Raw genomic sequence first — 23,529 nt, forward strand, 5'->3', positions numbered from 1 at the left:
TTCTCATATTTTTGTAGCTCTCTTTTACTTTAATTCCTCCCTACTGTTGCTGTCTAAAAGAGTTATAATTCTTCATGGACCTCGCTCAAATATCAAGGAAAGGAAATGTGGAGTTTTCATGACAAGATTTCTCCATACCCCCATCCCCTCTTTTGTTCGTCAGTACCTTCGGTACTGCTCTTTGCTCAGTTTTCCCACAAATATCCACTGTGGCACTGGAAACGCTTTCTGCCATTTTGGCTACCTCTACTGGCCTCTCTACTGTGGTTTCGGATGAGTTTTCGAGATTGTTTTTCTGCTAGCTGCTGTGACTTTTATATCCTTCCTGATGTGATGCAGTAGCAGAGCCAGGGGAAGGGGGAGGGTGACTGGTGCCCAGTGCGCCCCCAAGCCTCCCTTTGGCTCCATATTATGAATCCCCCCATCCCGGTTACTAAAAGCTACCTCTGCTACTGATGATGCTTATGTTCGAAAAGGTGTTCATATGCCTGCCATTAATTCAACAATCTCTATCTGACCTCTTGTCCCACGACTGCATGACCGGACTACAGGTGTCAGAAGTAGCAGGTGTTTTTTAACAGCTTCTGATGCTGGAACTCTGTATCAAGATGGCAGGTGTAAATAGCTGGCACACAAAGAAGTCTGATGAAGTGTAGAACGGTAGCATACTAAAAGAACAAGGCAGTAAAGAGGTTTGAGTTCATACAGGGGTTAAAGGGCTGCATATAAAAGGAGCCCCAAAACAAATCAGATGTGAATTCAAAATGAAAAATGTATCTGGCCATTACAGACCATTGTGCTTTCTGCTTAATCCCAAATCAAGGCGTAGAGATTCCCATCTTGTTGCTAGATCGTGGTACCAGAGGTGTAATTTTGCTGAAAAGGTTGGGGGGCATAGTAGCACATGTAACCTTGCAAAGCAGGTGTCACATCCCATGCACAGCGGTGATCTTAATGGAGCAGATGGATAAGAGTCAGTGCAATTATGTGCTCCTCACCCAAGATGGAGCCTAAAGTTCCATGTAATTTTTCAGTCGTTTTGCACTTGCGTACTCTCTTCCGGTCTTCACCCCTGGCAGTCCCTGACTGTCAATATCTTCAGCTACGAGCCGGTATGCTAAGTGTCCCTACTCTCCAAAGCAGATGCTTCGTGAGTTTGTTTGTCTTTCCTATTTCTTGTCATGACCTTGCCACATTAGGAAACACACTACCTTTTCCCTCTCCCTTTAGGAGTCAACCGCTCTCGTTCTCCTGAACTCCCTCCTCATATTCTCCTCAGCCGCAATCACACTCCAGCAGAAATGGGTGCATAAGTATCTTACCTCCCTCATTCAGTAATTTCACTCGCATATCCCTGCTTACATATTCCTTTTCTCTCCGGCAGTGTGGGAACTCCTGCTCTCAATCACCGGACTTCTGTATGTCACACCCACCTGCAAATACATTCACCAAGAATCCGCAACTTCCCGCTCAGGCGCATTCTCTTCACTCCTACCCCTGTCAAAACCTTTCTTTCTGGTAACCCATATTTACTTAGCATCTCCTTTCCTGCAGCGCAGGGAGCCCTTTCACCAGACCTCACGGCTCAGCATGCTGGGAACCCACCTGAAGGCACTTTCCGTATTGTGCATTCTCGTGCTGAGTATATTACCCCAGTACATCCACCCTATACTTACCTGGTTTTTCACTACCCCTGCAGCACTGCCATCCTTTCACATTCACCTCGTTGGACACAGCATGAGAAAGCCTCCATTCCAGATCCAGTTGGAGAGCTCGTTGATCAGACAGAAGTCATCCAGTCATCAGGGTTTTATTCCCCAGAGGGTTTCCCTGTGAATCTTGTCCTTCCTAATCGCGTCTCCTGGGAAGGATGGGCAGGATTTTCAGGGTGATTCTCACAGTCGCCTGACAGTTGCATCTGGAACAGGTCAGTGCCTATAAACATTGTTCTACTGTTGTGCCTAAATTCATAGATCCATGATAGATAGTGACACCCATTCAGATGAAGGGGTGAGCGCAGACATGGACCAGAAGCAACAATGTCATGGCTGGGGATGCAGAGGTTACTTAGGAGGTTGGCAAAAAGATAACTGTTTTAATATCAATTATCTAAAACATTGATTACAACGGACATCAACCGACGTCTCAGTGTATGATTTCTCAATGCATCATAAAAAAAGCATTCTATTACAGCAAAAAATCATCATTGATGATGTAAACTTACATATTTACTATCATCATCCAACGTGGCAAACTACAAAAACCTAGTGGCTATTGTGATAGCTTCTTAAGAAACATCTAAGGGTTCCATGTGTTAATATCCCCAAAAAAAATGGCCATACAAAAATATCACTATATTTTTGTGGCGATATTAAGGCATGGATCATGCGGGGACACCCCCACAACCCCTGCATTATTTTGAAAGGAGCCGGGGACACTCCCGCAACCACCGCTCCCAAAAAAAACAAAATTATCCCCCAAAACATATCGCCTATGGCCGATCCAAACAACCATATATACAGCGATATTTTGGTGGGGATAATATTACCTGATAACCATCTAAGCATACGATCCATACTAGTCTAAGAGAGTGAGAGAAAGTGATTGGTTTCTTAACATCAGATGGGGCAACTAAGCCCTGCCCTTAAACAGGTCACTATGAACATCACTAAATACACAACCTCCCAGTGGTTACACAAACTATAGGACCCTTAATCACACAGCCCCCTAAAATTGGTTGGCACTCTAACCTCCATCAGTACTTTGTTGGCAGCATGGAGGCTGGTCTTCCAGGTGCTGGTGAGCTAGTCTTAACCATAGCTTCCCACCAATAAGCATATTCATCTAGCATCACCTCAGTGGTCTGCTGTCAATTAAGGCTTTGAACTCGTCCTTGGGAGTGTTCTTTTTCTCTGGAGAATTCAGGCGATTGAAGGCACGCTCTGCCCTCATGTGTAGGTGTGGTCGTAATGTTCATCCAACTTCATCCCTCCACGTGACTGAAGACCACAAAATCGAGCTTCAGTGCATTTTAGATACTATTTTCTAATAGACCTCTGAAATCTTCCTTGTTTTTGTCCATGTCTTCTAAACAGGAGTTTCGTTCTTTCACACAATTTGTATCCAATGTCTGCTCACCCCAGCCTGATAAGCCCTTGGCTTCTTGGGGCTCGTCCAGCCTTGCCTTTCTGAGATCTGCTTCTGCAATTCAATTGCTTTTTCAACTGCAACACGCTGGAAAATGGGCCTTCCTTTTTAATTCCAGCTCTGCTATAATATGTAGTGGAAACATCCATTCTTCACTCACTTCAGTATATGTATATGTTGGTGCATGCCACAATCTATTCACTATAAAGTAAGCCTCAAGAATACTTTGTCTGCTTGTGTTTCTTTGCATCTGTACATGTGTAAAATAACTAGATATCTTCATCGTTTCTGTAGCATAAGTTTCTTCATCTTGATATGATATGATATGATATGATATGGCATTTATAACGCGCCTATACACAAGTGTTTCAAGGCACGACAAGGCAAGGGAGGGGGAACACGGGAGGACAGACAACGATCGTACTAGGCCAAGTGTCATTCAATTTGTGCAAGTGCAGGGAAGGGGGAGAGGGAAAGTGCAGTACAAGGATAGCAGAATAAATAAGATAATAAAACGGCCAGCTGGTGGCAGTGTGGGGTAAGTGCAGACATAAGTGCTGGTAGGGGGACTGTAGGGGTGTGGAAAAACAGTCCATGGGGTTGCCACAGAGGCACTGCAGGTGTGCAGCTGGCAGGGCCTGGGCCCAAGATCAGAAGGGGGGGGCAGGTAACCAGTGCAGTTTCAGCCAGGAATTCAGCAGGGCAGAGAGGGAGAGAAAGCGGAGGCAAAGAGGAGGGTTTTGAGGTGCTTCCGGAACCGGAGATGGTTCTCCTCAAGTTTCAGAGAGGCAGGAAGGCTGTTCCAGAGGGAGGCCCCTGCTGAAGAGAGAGATCTACCACCAGCTCGTTGCTTGGAAGCGACTGACCCTGAGGGAGTTGGAGGCCGATGAGCGAAGAGCTCGAGAAGGAAGATATTTGGGAAGAGAGAGTTGAAGGTAATGCGGTCCCAGGCCCCAGAAGGCCTTGTGGACAATGCAAAGGGTTTTGAACTTAATCCTCTGAGCTACAGGGAGCCAGTGCAGGGATTCCAGTCCTGGAGAGATACGATCCCTGGGCTTGAGGCCAAGGATAAGTCTCGCAGTACTGTTCTGGATAAGTTGAAGAGGGCGGAGAGTAGAGGCAGGCAGATTAAGATAGAGACTGTTACAATAGTCCAGCCTAGAGAGAACAAGGGCTCTGGAGACAGTGAGCTTCTGGGGGAATGAGAGGAAAGGAAGAATACCTCTGAGGAGGTGCAACTGGTAGTGTGACTTCTTAAAGACGTCAGAGATGTTAGGAGAGAAGGAGAGAGTGGAATCAAATATGACCCCGAGGTTTTTAGCCTTGCGGGTGGGAGCAGGAAGAGGGCCAAGAGAGGCCGGCCAGAGAGCTGAAGGGAAGGAGGGAGTGGGTGTGCCGATGAGTAGAATCTCAGTCTTACTGGCATTAAGGTAGAGGTCATTGGCAGCACACCATTCCTGGATAGCAGAAAGACAGTCAGAGATGAGGGAAGGAGAGGAGGAGGCTGAAGGAAGCCTGAAAATGAGCTGGGTATCATCCGCTTAGCACTGGAAATGTGGGCAGAGAGCGATGATGCGGTGGGCATGGACTGCCAGGTATTGGTCTAACAGCCAGGGAAAGAGTTTAGATCCCTGGGGGACACCCCAGGTAGAGAAAAAGGTATCAGAGAGGAAGGACCCAAGTTGGACCTGGGAGGGTAGGTCAGAGAGGAAAGAAGTATGCCACGCCAGAGCCTGACCAGTGATTACCAGGTTATCACACAGACAGTTGAGCAGGATGGCATGGTTGGCAGTGTCAAAGGAAGAAGAGAGATCAAGCAAGATGAGGACACAAGGGGAGTTAGAGTCAAGATTGGAGAGCAGATCTTCAAGGATGTGCATGAGAGCAGTTTCCATGCTTCTGGAAGCTCTGAAGCCAGCCTGATGGTCATGAAGACAACCAACAGCTTCAGTGTGGAGATTAAGCTGGGAGATGACCAGTTTCTCCAGGAGCTTACCCAGGAAGGGAGTTATGGAAATTGGGCGAGTTGTTGCTGAAATCAGCCAGGGCAAGAGCCAGGGAGTCGATGTGGTCCTTGATAGTTTTGGAGGAACAGGGGTGAACCTGTTTTGATGAGACTTTCATAGATTGGACTTGTCTAGACACCTCGTCTGGGGAGAAAAGGGGAAAGGAAGAGAAGGAGGGAGGAGGGCTGGCTGCAGGAGGGCCAGAGGAAGAGCAGGAAGTAGGGGAAAGGAGGGAATAGGTGGAGAGTGTGGACAAGATGTCCTGCGTTTTATAGATGAAATGAGAGGCCAGTGCTGTGCAGAGGGCCTGGGAATGGACAGGGGAGGTAGAAACTGCAGCAGGATTGGCCAGTTCCTTGCAGATTTTAAAGAGTTCAGCCGAGTCATTAGATGCCACAGAGATGCGGGCTTGGATATGTGCTCTTTTCTTGGTTTGGACAGAGAGCCGGTATTGCCTTTGCAGCAGGCGGCAGGCCAGTTTGTCAGAGGATGTACATGAAGCACACCATTTCCTCTCTGCCACCCTACAGTTACGTTTTAGGGTGACAAGGTCGGAGTCGTGCCAGGAGTTGCACTTGGCTTTGGGCTTCAGGTGGATTCTCATGACAGGGGCAAGGATATCAAGAGTATCAGAGATGGCAGAGTGGAGCATGGAGAGGGCTGTGTCAGGATGGGAGTCAGCCAAAGGGGCAGGGGAGTGAGAAGGTGCTGGCGAAAGCCTCAGCTGACATGCGCTTCATGGGTCGGATGACCGAGAAGGTAGGTGGCAGGGATGGAGGTGGCTTAGCCTGAGGGGGAGGGAGAGGGAGGTGGGAGGATAGGAGACAGTGATCACTCCAGGAGAGAGGCGTGCCTGTATGTCAGACTGTATGTCAGTCTGGCTTCATATGTGACGACACCATTCTTACCTTTCATTCATTGGTCCTGCTCTTTCTGGGATTTCATTCAAATGGCCATCATGCTGTCGTGTATGCAGGTATATCTTTCTCAATGGGAACCTTGCTTCCAGGATTCTCCTTGGTATCGGTATTTTCACTGGTACCGTCGTGTCTCACACTCTGGTTCGCAACATATAGCAATATGGGCAAAGTGGTTGAGGTGGGGGTACCTGGCTCCTTCTCTACACTGCCCCCTCTGGGGGATTCATCGATCACTCTCCCATCATCCTTCATATCTAGACATCCTTGTCTGAAGAAATGCTTCTTTGGGATCCATAACTTTATGACTCCCTTCAGGCATCCAGCTGATTTCACATGCTCATCCTTGTTCCAACTCATAGGCAGGCACTGTCCACTTGGGCTGCAATAGATCCACTTTCCCACATACTTCTTATGGTCCCTTGGATACAGGAACTTCGTTTCCTCAGGTGCATGGATGCTGGCCTTCACAAAGTCTCTGATTTCTTAATCTGTCAAATCTCTTGCCTTCCATCCTGATTCAACATCAATCATGATTTCCATCCCTCTGGCTTCCTTTGCTGTCTTCTTGCATTGTGTGATTATTATCTTGATCACACAAAATCCAAGCAAAATACCAACATGATCAAGGCTTCAAGGAACATGAACATGTCTGCCATCCATTGTGGAACCCAAGAAAAGAGTGATCCAAACCAGCTGTCATCAGCAATGTCTTCTACTTCGTCTATCATCTGGACGTGTCATTTCGTCAGAATTTCTATGGCCCCTGTCAAGGTGCCATTCTCGTCATCATGAGAAGGTATGAACGTGCAACATGATTCTCCAATGTTTGCACAAGCACCTCCATCTATAGCTGTATTCATGTCCAGAATATATCTGTTCTGAAGAGTCATCAATCATATGGTTCTCATCTCTTCTATGATAGCATATAATCCCTTTATGGCATTGTTGATTGTCTGCAGCAATTTCTAGCTGGTAATCTGCAGCCATTTGGTATTTGCTCCAACCTGGATTCTTGGCATGAACATCAATGTTTATACCAACAAAGTCTGGCTAAACAGTTTGTGCTCATATGGAATGGAGTCAAAAGCTTCAATTGGCTTGGCAAAGAAATAGTTCTCCCTCTTCACTTGATTAATCAGCTCCACAGATCTCCTCTTTCTCAGGTTAGCATCTGCTTTCGGGAAACTGTCATGGTTCAAATCACTTTTAGGAATCGCCAACGCTGGAACATAAACATTCACTAGTGACCATGCTAATCCCCAATCCTTGGGTAACTTCATATATGCTGTAGATCCACAAGCCCAATCGTGAACCATGATCACTGCTGTCCCAATGTTCATTCCTTGTGGCTCAAAGATTTGATCACAGTTCTGATTCTCTCCAACTTTTCTTGTGCCATTATTTCTGAAGCACAGTTTTGCACTCTCCTAAGGCACTATCTGCAAAGGTCCTTTCCTGTCTTTGACCCAGGTCAGTAGTTTAGCAAGTTTCAACAATAAAGGCTTACACAGCATGTGTGCATTATCAATAGTTGGCTGGTAGTGACCCATTATTATCCAGTCTCTGCAGATCACTGCACCTTCTTCCCAACCATCTGGTGCTAACACTGTTCCCCAAATCCGCATCTGGCCTCTGTTTTGCCATTTACAAATGTCTTCTGCCAATTTTCTTGGACTCTCAAGTTTTTTATTTACTTCCCTTCTGATTCCAGCTCCTTTCACTCCAGGCTTTTCGTATCTGCTCACACGATTCTTAGTATGATCTCTTAACCTTGTCTTTGTATCCTGGACATAGTCAGCTTCATTTGGATCTGTCTATTCAGTTGCCCATTTGAGATAGGCTGCATGACCCATGATCTGGCCTCTTGCACGACAGAACGCCAGGTGTGATATGCAATGTGCCGTCAGGACATCTATTTCAGTAGCTATGAAGATCTCACACTTCCCCATGCTATAAGGTAGGAGTGCACACAAAAAGCATTCCTCCTTTGAGGTCCTTTTTCCCACTTCTTTCATATGCTGATACCATATGTTATTTTCGAAGTGTGCTGTACTGTCTAGGTAATCATTTAGCTCATGATCATCTATTAGTTTTTCTCTTAGGTCTTATTCTTTTCTTATGAACCTCTATAATTATCTCATGAAACATGTCAGCATAACTCTTCCTTACTGGACCAATCATAGGAACATTTCTCAGTGCCTGGGGGTTTTTACATGTGCTACCTGTGTAGGTTCACTCCTAGACAATCTCTTCCTTTGACTCTCTTTTTGAGCCTGTTTCTGGTGCTCAAGAACAAACTCCACAACACTTCTTTCTAAAGAAAGATGTCTGGTGACATTCGTCATATACCCAGGCAATTTTACACCGTCCACTGGAATAGGGATGATTACATAGGGTCTTGGTTGCTTAGCAGTTGCCACATCTGCACCCTCTTTCTGTATAGAAGGATACACAGGAATCATTACTCCATTTGGATCTAAATAGTAAGCAGTGCATACTGTAAGTGTGTGATGATGTCTGCCCCCGGAGCACCAGGACAGGCCCAGCACCCCCGGAAGCAGGCATCATGCCCTCAGGTAAAAACCCAGCGACCCCTTATAGGGGCTCTTTGGACTTTGTCCTGGCGCCAGGCTCATGTTGGACATCAGTCCTGGCGCCCTAGGAGCCAGGCTCATAAGGGAAGGTGTTTGGTGCACTTACCTGCCGCAGACCATGCTGCATACTCACCTGATGCAGACCATGCTGCATGAAGCCTCAAGCCAAATGAGGCTTAGGAGGGACTATTTTATTAATGGGACTATTTTACTTGGGTGGGGACCGTGGAAGAATACTTACCTGGAACTTCTTCCAAGGCTATTTAAACCACACCCGGACAGCCACACTGTTCTGCCCCTGGCAGCTGGACGCTCACCGTGTCAGTTCCTGCATCCTGGCTCCTGCCACGCCCGCCTTCATCCTGGAACACCTGAAAGGGAAGAAGAGAAGGGAAAAGGAGTTTAGAAGAACATTACCTGCTTTACTCTGGAATCCGGAATCATCACGCCAGCGATCCTAAAAAGGAAGACATTTATTTTTTTACTTTGAAGACACATCGCGTTGCTCGCTGCAGCGCCGCGTTCCACTCCCGTCTCCACGTGGCATCTTCATGCTCCGTGGCAACCATCAGCATTTTCCGCCGCATACCTGCGCCTAGGGAGGAAGAGAAGAACAGAAGAAGAGCAAAAGGAACGAACAGAGGAAAGCCAGATTTCTACCATAAGACTTACCTGTTTATTGCTGGCATAATCTTCCTCACTTCGGGTCGGCGCCGCTTCTTCGGCATCACCGAACCCCGGCCCCTATGGGGAAAAAAGACACACGCATTAATGGGTGATTATGAACACCAGAGGGACCACCCATTATAAACTCACCTGAATTTTCCTGCGGCAAATTCATTCTTCTACGTGACATCTTCTCTCAGTAGCTGTAAAAGGAAAACGGACTATTGTAAATAAAGACAATTTGAATAGAGGCCACTTCTTGAACTTTTACAACAGAAAGCCTACGGCAACTTACCTGGAAGTCAAGCAAGTTTGGTTCTCTCCAATCCGAAAACCAGTGAAGCAACTGGATAAACACACACCACTGCACCAGAAGCAGGATGGAGAGCTCGTCCCTTCAGACCCTAAGGTGAGACTTAACGGGGAATTCCAAAGGTGGTCAGAGGAGAGTGCAAGGGGAAGGTGGGAGGCCAACGCGTAATTCCGCAGGCAGTTAATCCCCTTTCTCTATCTATAGAAGGATTCTTCTGCGAGCCAAACAGGCAAGATTTGGGGGTCCAGTCCAGTCGGTCTTCAGAGTCCTGCGCATTATCTTAGAAGAGGCCGCAGCAGTCCAGACCAGGTCAGCATCTCCGTGGGAGTCAGGTGAGCGTTACAAAGTGAGAGCAGTATCACTATGAACAAAATGCATGTGTAAATTACACATAAGTAAGACCATTTACAACAATAGCTTCTTACACATTGTGGACTTCTCTCATGATCTGCCATTATGATATTACTATTTATGCTACCCATTTTTACTCTTTTTTAAGGAAGGAAAAAATAAACTTCAATCAGGCAACATTATGTAATACACTGGAAGCTGCTGAGTCAGCTCCACAAGTTCCCTCGATCAACTTCAGATGGCTAACTATACGATGATGAACAAAAGTTCCAAGTGAAGACCACAAATTGGCCTTTTAACAGAAGACATGAAGATTCTCCTTCAGCATGAAACAAACTACTTTGACCAGTAGGTTTTTGGATCTTCTCTTTCGAACGTCTCATTCAATTCTCAGTGTTCTCTCAGAGTAAAGGTTCACCTGCGTAATTATGTCTCTTAGTATTCCATTAAGTGCTGTATTAATCCTCGGAACGTTCGGACATCAGTTTGTCTCCCAACTAGATGCAGGCATTCCTCAATCAGATAATAGAACACCAAGCTGACTAGTTGATGTGCATTATCCGCTGATAGGGGCATTTGTGTTTTCCCCACTGTACTCAGGAAGCTGAAGAATTTGCTCAAAAATAGCTGCAAGCAATCTCCTCACAATTGGACCATTCTTAGGATCTTGCAGGAACAGATGAACGCTAGTAGTTGTCCCCACAAGTGCAGGGTATGCGCACAGAATAAACAAGAAAACTACAAGAACGATCCGTGAAACGTTATCATTGGGCACCACCATGGGCACCTCCAAAAAGAAATTCAGTGAGAAAGGAATCGGGGAACTGTTCCCTCTTCCTGCATTAAAAAGGAACTTCAAATCTGGCATGCTCTCCTTTATGATCAAGACTTGTGTCAGTCTAATGTCAACAAACTCCTGTGGCTCAAGAACAAATAGCTTCCCTTAACTTCTTTTTTAGTGACTGAAAAGAGTGTCCCGACAATAAGCCACAGTCCAATATATTCTTTGTTTATTAAAAAGCTTCTGCGTCCTTCTTCCTCGTCAGAGACCTAGTCTGCACCTGCTGTGGTTCTTCCCTGATGCTTGCTTCCGACAGGGGTCGTGGTGAAGGGGGTTCCCAAGCATAGATTTTCATGTCTCCGAGAAAGCATGTCTGCCTTGGACCTTGACTGCAGATGGTGTCACGTCTTCCACTATGAAGGGGCCATTAAAAACACGGCTTGTGCCACTTCCTTGTGAAATTACAAATTAGGATCAAATCAGTGGGGAAAAGTTCGGGAAGACATAATTTTTCAACTACGGTTGTTGTAGCATATCCTTCTGTGTTCTGAGCTGCCCCACACCCCTCCCGCTTGAGCTGATCTGAAATGACAGAGATACTTGAGGTTATGTATGTTAAGTAATCACGTAACTCCTTTCCTAACAATTCTGTTGTTGTATGGGCATCACTTCTAGTTCTAGATGGAGGTGTGAGATGTGTCCTCATTTGCCTCCCTGTCACTATTTCCTGGGGTGTAAGATGGTGGTCTGAACCTTGTTGATTTCTCAACGTATACAATGCCAGTGGTAGACAATGCAACCATCCTTTCTTTAAGGTAATCTTCAATGTGGCTATTCCCTCTTTAAGCAAGCCGTTGAGTCTCTCACAGTTTCCATTCACTTGCGGGTGATACGCCGACGAAAACTTGTGCTTTATGCTAAGCAACACGCTTATTTGTTCAAAGACTTCATTAACAAAATGAGGGCCATTATCTGATCTCAATACTTCACATATTCCCCATCTAGGAAATACTTCTTGTACTAAAGATTTTGCTGCACAGGTGGAGCCTGGGTGCGTACATGGACCAGCCTCAATCCACCTCGAAAAGGGATATACCACTACAATCATATATCTGTATCCATTACATACTTGCAGCATGTCGACATAGTCAATATGCAAATGATGAAAAGGACCATTAGGTCTTGGAATGACATACAATACAATTTACTACATAAAATGCAACGTGTTCTACTATATTTTGAGCCAACCAATCCTCCGCAATAGTTGCGGTGAGGCTCTTTCTAGTAATGTGCACAGGGTAGTGTAGCTGCTCCAATGCCACCGTTAACAAGGCTGCAGGCATCACCAGTTTAACAGTGCTGTCTTGTCGCCACAATGCTTCAGAGGGGTTTAAAGAACACCCTCTCTGCGTCCACAAGTCTTTCTCATCTTGACGCACTTCCCCTTGAATCTCTACCAACTGAGTCCTAGACAAGTTATTATAACACTCAGACACACTCATCATCACCACCATGCTTTCATTCACATCAGGCATATCAAACAACATAATAATATCTGAACATGCAACTCGTTTTGCTTCCTCGTCTGCTTTTTGATTTCCATGTGAGATAAAGTCTGCTCTTTTAGTGTGTCCTGCGCATTTAACTACTGCAATGGCTACTGGGAGTTGTAGTGCTTAATAAGTCTGTCCAATAAGGTTGTGTGCTGTACTGGAGTGCCATCCGCTCGGAGGTAGCCGCTCCTTTTCCAATGTGCTAATCCTGCATGCACTGTTGACGTCACATAGGCAGAGTCACTGTACACTGTTACTTCCTGGTCTGCGTGTCTCTCGGGCGTGACAATCAGCACCACTAATTCTGCAGCCTGTGCCAAAAAATGAGATGGTAGTCGTGTGCTTATCAATACTTCAAACTCTCCATTGGCCATGTGCTTCACTAAAGCGGCACCTGTATATCTTTGTCCATCATTTAGATTTTTCCTAGGAGAACCATAAATAAAGAGAATCTCCCCATCTGCCATCGCATTTTCCTTCTCCCTTTCGAGTTCATCATAGAATTCCTCATAGTTTGAGCAATCATGTGCATGCTCATCCTCTACCAGTTGTTCTGCAACAAACATGTCAGGATTCACTATTTTGCATCAGACTATTTTAATCACCAGATTCTATATGGCTACCTCGTAGGTAGAAGCTCTTCAAGAAGTCAACGTGCCTTTAGGTTTTTACAAAATAGAAAACAATTCATGTTCAACAAATAATGTCATGGAACACCCGATCACTATGCTAGCAGCCTTGTCAATAGTGAATGCGGCGGCTGCCAAAGACTGTTCACACGGAAAATGAGCCCGCATTACTGGGTCTGGAATCCTCGAAAGCCTCCCCTTCCCCTTGGTGCAAATCCATTATTACCTTGATCAAACTGCCTTTGGTTATTCACCTGTGGGATGCTTGCTGCTTGCTGCTTGCTGTGAACCCCATCTGTCTCCACTAGTCAACATCACCCCTTCAATGGCGTACTTAGACAATTTTCTCTGCACTAACTTTGCCTCTTTACCTTTCCTCTAGCATCATCTTTCTTTCGTTTCTTCTCTTGCAACAGCCTGCAATAATGCGCGATGATCAGCTGAATCTCTGACCATGGCTTTGCTTCCATGCCCACTAATTTCTTGAGCTGCTTTTGTATGGCTTCTGGCAGCCCTTGGCACAATATTTGATCAAATACAGGTATGGATTTCCCCAAAGCCTCGTGTGTCTCCAAAGCCCACTGCTCTTAGAAATTCTGAATATAAACAAGAGGATCATCCCCTTCATGCATCGTCTTTGCCATTATAGCTCCCATATCGGACGTGTACTCTAAGCGCTTTCCAGACCGCTGCTCTAAAGTTATTGAACAGTGCCCCATCATGAGCAGTGTTTACCGTGGTAACACTAGAATACTCTGCTCTTGACCAAACGTCATCAGCCCTTTCCCCAAGGATGGCGATCAGGAGACCTTTAATGTCCCCTATAGCTAATGTGTTTCCACCTGTCATTTTCTCTAACTCATGTATCCATTTCCCAGTACCAGAAGTTAAACTCAGGAGTTTACACCTTAAATTATCTTTAGCCATCTGTGGCCAAGGTATATACTGTGGCCTATCTCCTCCCTTTTCTAACAAAGGAAGCTGCAAGACCCCAAACTCACATACATCTCCCATCGTGCAGGCTGATGGATGCAGACTCCACCTGGCGTTACCACGCAGCCATGTCATAAACCTAAAACCTGTAAGGGTCATAAGAGAGAGAATTACAGACTCCAGTGCTATCCATGTCTCTCGTCTCAGTGATCACTTGAAGACTAAACTGCAACCTACAGCAAAGACTACCATGGAAAAACAAACTTGCAGGGCTTAGCCACAATAATAAGATTAAAGGAAATAAAATCAACTTCTGTGCACACTCACCCAGGAGATCAAGACCTGAGTGCGAGTGAGCGTTTGATTCAGTGCTAGCTTCCCTCCCTTAGTCTAAACATTTACATCAGACAGAATGTGACACCAGCATGCAAGTTGCTCCTGTATGTCAGAATCATGTACGAGATGAGATCTTTGAGGGAACTCAGACATTTGTAAAGTTGCAAGGCCCTGATTCATGGAATGTTTCGGTGTAAAACTGAGATTTGCATGCCTTTCTGACCACAAATCCCCATTCATCAAACAGGGATTTGTGGGCAGAATGGTACGCAAATCCCCATTTTACATGCAAATAATTCCAAGGATGAGGGCCCAAATCTCCAAAAGACCCAAACAATTATCCGAATCCCTTGGTGCATAAAGACAGAGCACAATGGAGAGAAAGAGATACAGAATAAAAAATCCATAAGGTCGGAGCAACAGACATAAATTATGCTCCCCACCATCTCAAAATAGGGTACTTTTAGCAGTTTTCAGGCCAGTGCATATGCTCTCTCTATTAGGCAAATATATGCAATTTTGAATGTGCATTTTTGTATTTGTATTTGTATTTATTTGAAAAGCAGTGATGTCAATTTTGAACACATGGCGGAGGCATTGCCACAAAGGGTGTCTCTACAACAGCAGAAAGAAGAGAACAAGTGGTGAGCCAGTTCTTGAGGTTGTAAAAAAGTGAGGCATATACCCGTGACAAAACAAAACAACCAGAAAGAAATATATAAAAAAAAACAGGTGAGTTACAAATGTAACATTAACCTAAGGGAGGGAGCAAGTGCTTCAAACTAGAGAGGAGTGCTATTTAAATATACACATTATTAAGCAACAGTGGTGGCTGGTGGGGGGGGTCAGGTAGGGAGGATGGGGGAGATGTCAGGGGGAGCTACCGCTTTACAGAGTATGTGAAGTTTAAGGCAAGCTTTGAAGAGATCCACTGTTGGGCTGGCTTTGATTGTTATGGGTGGTGGGTTCCATATGAGTGGGGTAAGTAGGAAGAAAGAGCAGAAGCGAGAAGAGGCACAGGGAGGGTATGAGACAGTGCGGTTGAGTACACAGGAGAAATGGAGGGAACAACATGGTGAGTAAACTGAGAAACAATTAGACAGGGACTGAGGAGCGAGTCCATTGCTAGCTTTGTAGACTATAGAAGAAACTTGAAAAGAGAGCTGTTGTGCATGGATATCCAACCAGCATGTTGTTGCTAGGTATAGTGGGGGAGGATCTTAGTAGGTTGTGGAGCGTGCAGGTAGAGTGTGGGTAACAAAGTTGAGGACTTTGTATAAAGGGAGAAAAGAGTAGATAGGAAGACCAAGGAGTAGGCTTGAGCAGTAGTTAAGTTTGCTGAGCACGAGAATGTATATTTTGTAGAGATCTGAGAAAGAAAAGGAATCATTTTCCAAATGTTGAGGAGAATAATATGAGTAGCAGGGGCCATGGTGGTGGAATTGTTGTTCGCTATCAAAGATGACCCCAAGATTCTGAGTCTTGGGTGAGGGAGGAAGAAGTTCAGGGGGAAGGAGACAGGCGAGTTCAGCATCAGGCAGCAAAGAGACATCCAGTGTTGAATTCCAGTGAGACAGTTCGTAATTAATTCTGAGATGGTGGGGTGAAGGAGGAAAGTGGGAACTATATTTCAGTGTCATCAGCAAAAAGATGATAGCGAAAACCAAAGTGTGACATAAGACTTCCTAGGGCAGAGGTATAGAATATGAAGTACAGAGGTCCAAGGACACATCCTTGGGAAAACCTTCAGGGAGGGGAGTGGGGTCATAGGTTTGCGACTTCAAAGAGATTTTAAAGGATCGCCCTTCCAGGTAGGAATTGATCCAGCAGATTTGTGATCCCCAAGGTGCAGGAGAGTAAGAAAGAGAGAGGAGTGGTTAACAATTCCAAAGCGTCAGAAAGGTCAAAAAGAATGAATATGGAAGAGAGTTTGGAGTGGTGAGTATTAGGGAGAAAGTTAGAGACATGCATGAGTACAGTCTCAGTGGAGTGTTTACTACAGAAGTCAGATTGAAGTGGATGTCCAAGGACATTACCCTCTATGTACTTAGTGATCCGGTTGAAGACCACCAGCTCAAAGAACTTTGAATATTGGGGAAGGAGAGAAAATAGGTGACAGTTTGCTGGAACGTTTGGGTCAGAAGATGGTTGAACTATATGGATATCACCAAGATGCTAGGATCATCCCATGCTGTCAGTATCAATTTAGCCCCCACTGCTGTGGTGTAGCCTATATTTGAACTAAAATAACAGTAGGAAAGTCACATGGCTTGGTGTGGTTAAATTGGTATCAGGTAATAATGTCCCCATAGTTAATATCCCCATACATAACATTGGCCCTCATTACGACCCTGGCGGAAAGTGACTGACCGGACCGCAACAGCGTAAATAGCGTTTCCGCCATTGCACGAAGGAGCAAAGTGCGGCCAATCACGACCCATCGGGCACGAGCATTACGCCATGGCGGAATCCGAAAGGCTGCGATGGCGGAAATGACCCCAAAACGGCCCTTACCGCCGCCGTACGCTGCACCAGGTGCAATACCGCCACCCATCTTAGCGGTCACCGTAATGAGCGGTCACCGTAACGAGCGTGCACCGCAAATTACGGCCACCGTAAATATACGGAAACGGAAGTAAAAGCATGTGGCCGGAACGGGAAACAGCACGCCGCACAACTATAAAATCCGAATCCCAACACAACCATAAAAAATCCGACCCTGACACACATCCCAACCCGTTAGCAACCCCAGTTAAAAAAATAAATATGGGAAAGGTAGCCAAGAAAGCGTGTGACCGCAAGCGGCAGGTACACTTCTCCCGAGAGGAACTGACCGTGCTCACCGAGACCCTACAGGAAAATTCCGCCGTCGTCTTCTCCAGTCAAATGACCAGGACGGCCCTTGCCAACAAGAAGGCCATATGGGCCCTGGTGGCACAGCGCGTAAGTGCGGTGGGGACAACACCCCGCACGCCACAGCAATGTCGCAAGCGGTGGGACGACCTGCGGATCCGCGTACGCAGCATACTTTCTGCGAACAGGAACATCGCCACAGCTACCGGTGGGGGTTCAGAGTCGCCCATCAAGTTGACCCCCTGGGAGGAAATCTGCGCCTCCACCATAGGAATGGAGAGCATAGAGGGAGTCGGAGGGATGGAGAAAGGAGTGCCGACATCCGGAGAATCAGGTAGGTTGGCCAAGAGAAACAATGCGAAATCCACAACCCACGAACATGTGCAGTACCATGTGACCCCATAGTGCAATACATACTTAGCCCTGACAGCGCCCTCTAAAAGTCAGAATGAACAAACAAATCAATCAAGAAGCCATAAACAACCCCTACATGTGCAGCATGCACCCCCTAACTGCAGGCAGCCAAATGAATGCATCCTCAATCCACACGAAAATGAGACCACCTCCAAGGCCCAGTCCCAAATCAGCCTCATGTACCACCCCAATGCATTTGATACGTTGCCATTCCAAATCCGACAGACCCATAACTAACGCTCGCCCCTCTTTACTCCACCACAGGGTCCGATACCAACGACGAGCTGCAGGACACCCCTACCAGCACGCCTGCAAAGAGGGCCAGGACCAACGTCCCAAGAGCCTCCACCTCAGGTGCAAGGATCAAGACACGGCAGCAGCAGGAATCAAGTGGCAGCACACTGGAGGGGACTGCAACAGGCACCCCAGCAGCCAGCAAGTCCACAACCCCAGCACCACAGGTCCCCCCAAAGAACGTATCTGATGGCACTGCCTCTGGTGGTAGCAGCACCATAGGTGACACAGCTGTCATGCCAGCATGCTCCGACACGGAAAACAGTGCTGGCGACGTAGGTACCATCCATGACCTTTCCCAATCCCCCTGCATGTTCCATCCCCTACACCATGACGAAACCACGCAGGGGCACCCTGAAGACGACGACTGGCCAACCCCCACAAGTCCTGTGCCAAGGCAACATGTGTTGAGCAGCCCCCCTGTCACACCACCGCAAATGTCCATGGCCCAGCAGAGGCAACAGTCCCTCGACCTGCTGATCGAGCAACAGCAGGAAGCGTCCACGCTACTCAAGGACCATGCAAATGAATGCGGGGGTTCCAGGGCAGCCATGGAAACATCCACCGAGACACTCAGGGCACAAATAGAGAAAAGTAGTGAGAGCCTCAGGGGAGAAATGGAGAGAAGCACCGAGAGCCTGAGAGCACAAATGGAGAAAAGCACCGAGAGCCTGAGGGGGGAACTGCATGCGACGTCCAAAGACGTTTGTGCTGAACTTGCTGCTGTGCGCCGTGTGCTCTCGGAGCTCTCACAAACCCTCAGAGACATGCATGGACGCGAGCAGGCAGAGACCTCATCCGTGGCAAGTTCCGTCCAGGGCAGCCCCCAACGCAGATCTGGCAGGAACCTGCGCTCCACGGGCAGGGGTGCCCCTGATACCCGTAGAGGGGGCCTGCAATAGCGTCTACCCACGGACAGCATGCATATTTGGACACTGGTGTTGGGGGGGGAGGTAGTAGGGTGGAGGGGGTGTGTTGGGCTTCACTGGGTGGCGGGTCCATAGGGTGTATAAATCAAATCACATTAACAATACAGCACCTCATTATCATCCAATGACATGTGTGGACATTGATATTTGCGTACGAGGCCTTCATAGGCGTACAGTCCACAATGTGCCTGTACTACACACACACAGTGCCACAGGTCCCCTTTCCGTGTAATAGGCACCATGCGTGGTTGCTAGAAGCATGCATCTATGATGCTCTGTCGGATTGCACGTGCATCCTGTGCCTCATGGACTCCTTGAGGTGCCTCCACATCCCCACCCTCATCATCATCATCATCTTCAGGTGCATGCAGTACAGCGTCAGGGGGCATGGGCACATTCCTACGTATGCACATGTTGTGCAGCATGACACATGCCATGACCATCTTAGAAACCTTCTCATGGCTGTATATGAGTGCCCCGCCAGACCTGCTGAGGCTGCGGAAACGAGCCTTCAGTAGGCCGAATGCCTGTTCAATGACCACACGGGTACGTGAGTGGGCATGGTTGTAGTCCTCCTCATGCTCGTTCTGTGGGTTCCGGATTGGTGTAAGGAGCCATCTCTTCAGTGGATACCCGGCATCACCTGTATGAGACGAATAAAGGGTGTCAGTGGAATGATAGTGCTAAGTAGCCCCCCCCCCCCTGCAAGGTCATTGACGCATCAAATGGGCCACGATGTCATGCATGGAATGAGACTCACCGAGTAGCCAGGATCTGTGCCCTGCGTGTCGCTCCATGTAGCGTGGTATTCTTGTGTTCCTCAGGACCATAGAATCATGGGTAGATCCTGGAAATCTGGCACAACAATGCGTAAATATCTTGTTGGAGTCACACACCATTTGCACATTGATTGAATGAAATTGTTTCCGGTTGCGGTACTGGACCTCCATGGCATGTGGGACAACCAATTCAACATGGGTGCAGTCGATGGCACCAATGCAACCCGGGATGCCGCCAAGTGCATGGAATCCCACTTTAGCGTTGGTAATCTCCTGGTACGTGCGTGGTAGTGTGATGTGGTCGTCGGCGTGCTTCAGGAGGGCATCGTGCACTTGGAAGAGTGTCCGTGAGAACAGTGGCTGTGAAATGCCATGCAACTGTCCCACTGTGTGCTGGTAGGTGCCTGTGGCCAGGAAGTGGAGTGCAGACACCACCTTCAGTAGGGGTGGGATGGCGGTTGGGCTATCTATCATGCTCACGAGGTCAGCATGTGTCATGTCCACAATGGCGATTATGGTGTCCCGGTCCAAACGGTAGAGGGTGTGGATCTGCTCAGCAGTGAGGTTGAACGGATCGGCTCGGAGGCGTGGGATTGCGGGCCGCCTGCGTGGTGGTAGTGGCAGTGCTTGTGGGCCTTGCTGACCCTGCCTTGCCCTCCTCCTCCTCCTTCTCCTCCGTCCCCCCTGTGCGCCCGGTTGTTGTACCTGTTGTTGTTCGTCGTCTTCTTGTAGTTGTAGCACTTGCAGTGCTATCTGGTACCCCAGGCCCAACATCGCTAGTCCTGCCGGTAGCATTTTGGAGTGGGAGTGGTTGTGGGAGGGGTTTGGGTCTGCAATATATGTGCTGTCGGCCTGTATGGCCTCCACCTGTGCTGATTGAATGAATCTGTGGCAGATGCAATCCCTTCTGGTCGAGCACGGCCCGCACGTAAGGCTGCATTTGGCCGCATGGCATCTTGGGATTTGAATCATGTATCTAATCCCGATGGCAGTGTGATGTACTTTGACTGATCTTCATGCTATGCTCCCATTGTTACACATGCTATGATTGCAGCCGCTTACATACCTGTGAAGAGTCAGTGGTATGTAGGGCTCGATCGATGGGCGACCCTCATGCAGCACAGTAACGTAGTTCACCGACGGGCGTGGCGTACCATTTGTGATTGCAGCCAGTTAGCATCATGACACACAGCCGCACTACATTGATGTAATTGTGAATGCAAGCGTTCACAGAAGCCTTTTCGACGTAATGTTGCAAGTGAGGAATTCGAAGGCCAGCATTCTGGGTTTTGAAGTAGCGGCGAGGATACGCCCACAGGTCTGGCTGGAAATGTAACGTTCTATTGTAGAATGTCCTTGGGACATGGCCCATAACGAGCAGGCAATGAATGATATGAATTGAATGGGATGCGCAATAGCGTAGTGGACGATGAGGCAGGACGTTCCCAAATCCATCTTGCTTCACAACACTACAGATCCGGCCAGGGGCACAGTGGTTTTTGCGGACTGCATTACGCACAGACGCGATGGAAGTTTCACATATTATGTGAGTGAATATTCATGCGTTTTCATTGCGGGATGAGGGAATGATGTGTGGATGCATGGACTGATGAATCCGTTTAGGGTCTGCCATGTACATGGGTTTTTTGGTTCACTCCCCTTCCCCTGCGTTATGTGATGCAAGGCTGCCATAGTGGGACATACGTCTATCTGCCCTTGTCGGATCCTCCCTGTCTCGACGCGCCTTCATACACTTGTGTCTAGGCACGTTACTAATCCCATGTCATGGGTTCTATCTTGACGGACGCATGCACAGTAACCGACGTTGCCAATGGTGTATTTAGCTCGATTGGTTTCGTTGTGATTCGATACTGAATTAGGGGTGTGTATATTCCTTTGGAGTGGGCTAGCATGCATATGGGTGTGGATTTGGTGTGTTGAATGAAGATTGTAATGCATCATGAGTCCCGTAATGCAATCGGTTGATTTGTGTTTCTTTTGGGTGACAGGTATCTCCTGCCCTATTGCAGATGCCATCTCTACGCCACTCCTCCAGATGGTTTTTACTCTCGACTCCTGCAGCTTCGGGTGAATCAGTGGAGCACCATTTCGATCATATGGGACGATCGCCAATGGGCCACATGCCCTTACGCTGTACTGGTGGCTAGGTGCAACATTTCGGCCTTTCAGCTCGACTAGTGCCTGCCTCATGGGACGGACCTGCGGTTCTTGCCGCTTCCATGTTGCCTTTTGGAACGTTGATGTAAGCCCTGTGTGCCATGATGGTACAGGGCGTCACACAAGTGGAAGCCGGTCAATTATTGCAGATGCAGCCCTCGGTGATGATGGTTGTTTTGGTGGTATTTTGCAAATTGCTGTGGGGCCTTTGTCATTTGGATGTGCATTTAAATTGTATTCCGATATTTGTCGTGTTGCGTTGTTCTTTGCAGGTGATGTGGCGATTTTCGCTTTGTGGCGGTATGTATTGCGTGATGATCTGCTTTGTGTTCCGCCTTCTGAGTTGAGTTGTGTGGTACAGTACTGGCCGCGTTTGCCTACGTAGCACAGTATGGTCACGGATAGAGGCTGCCATTGTGACTGTTTACATGATGTGCTGTTCAGGGGCGGGGGATTGGCTTTTGGCCGACTGGTGCCTGTCAGCCAGGTCGATTGGTGGAATGATGGGTTGTTCAGAATGTGGCTGGTCACAGGTGGCTGTGTTTGCGTGCGTTTGTTGGAGGGGGACTGGGGTCATGTCCATTGGAATAGCTTCTGTATTGATGCCATCTGTGCCCTGCAGCTCCCATCGGCCCCTCTTGGGATGAGCCTGGCTGCTCAGTCACTCTGCCGACTTGTGTGGTACATGCTTCTGCTGATGGTTGGTTTGTTTACTGGCATGAGTACAGGGCTGGTGCAATCCCCCTCAGGATGCTGTTGTGGATGTTGCCTTGCGCTGGTGGCAAGCGATGGGGGACTACTGTTGTTTTGTGTCATGTGTTCTTGATTTTCATTTTGATGTGTTGTACCTTCACATGCCTGTGCTGCGTCAGTACGGCTATGGTGACATGCCGTACATGGATGCCCACTCACGGGGCGCTTTGAGCCACTGCATGCTTTTCTACGTTGGCATGCATGGGTGAATTGTGGATTTCACTGGTTGCATAGTGTGAGTACATTGCGCCTGCCAGGAGTTGTGCAATGAGGCCAGGGAGTGGAGTACAGGCACTCAGTGGGCCATTTACGGTTGGTTCGCGTTGCCGTATTTCTCGCCATGGCGGAATGGTACTTTACGACGTGCTTGATGGCGTTCAGTACATGTCCGCTAGGGTCAGAATTCGCGTACCGTTGCGCCATGGCGGTGATTCCGGTTTTGCAAGGCGCGCGTGCGCGTACTTGGTGCAGTTAGCGTTGCCGTTCACTGCGGTGTCGCTAATGGCATCGTACTTTACGGTGACGGGTCATGATCGCAACGAGCGGTGTTCGATGGCGGTATTGCATTTCCGCCATCATTTTTCCATTTCCGCAAGGGTCGTAATGAGGCCCATTGTCATGAAAAGCCATTGGTAACATTATATATGGTGACATTATGTATGGGGATGGGTTGCGGGGATGTCCCCTGCACCCCTTTTAAAAAATGTAAAAAATCAGAGGCTGTAGGGGCTGCCCCACATGTTCAATGTTATAATGTATTCGCAAAAAACTGTGACTTTTTTGTCAGAAGACATATTTGCATGGAAATTATTACAGGGAACCGTTAAATTCCCATTGGATTAGCACTTTTTGGGCAGATGATACATTTTGCACCATTTAAGAAATCCACACAAACATTTCCAGAAAGAAATATAGACATTCAGGCCTCCAGATAAGGTGGGTACATTGTCTTTTTACACATGAAAATATTGTAAATACGACCGCTTTATTATTTTCCTGGGTACATTTACACATAGGTTTAGAGCAGAGGGCAGTGCAAAGGTCAGGTTACTTGACAAAAACCAGAAGGCTTCTTTTGATGTTTATCTACATGGATGTAA

This window comes from Ambystoma mexicanum, chromosome 5p, assembly GCF_040938575.1.
Source record: "Ambystoma mexicanum isolate Mex_15411 chromosome 5p, UKY_AmexF1_1, whole genome shotgun sequence".
Classification (NCBI taxonomy): domain Eukaryota; kingdom Metazoa; phylum Chordata; class Amphibia; order Caudata; family Ambystomatidae; genus Ambystoma; species Ambystoma mexicanum.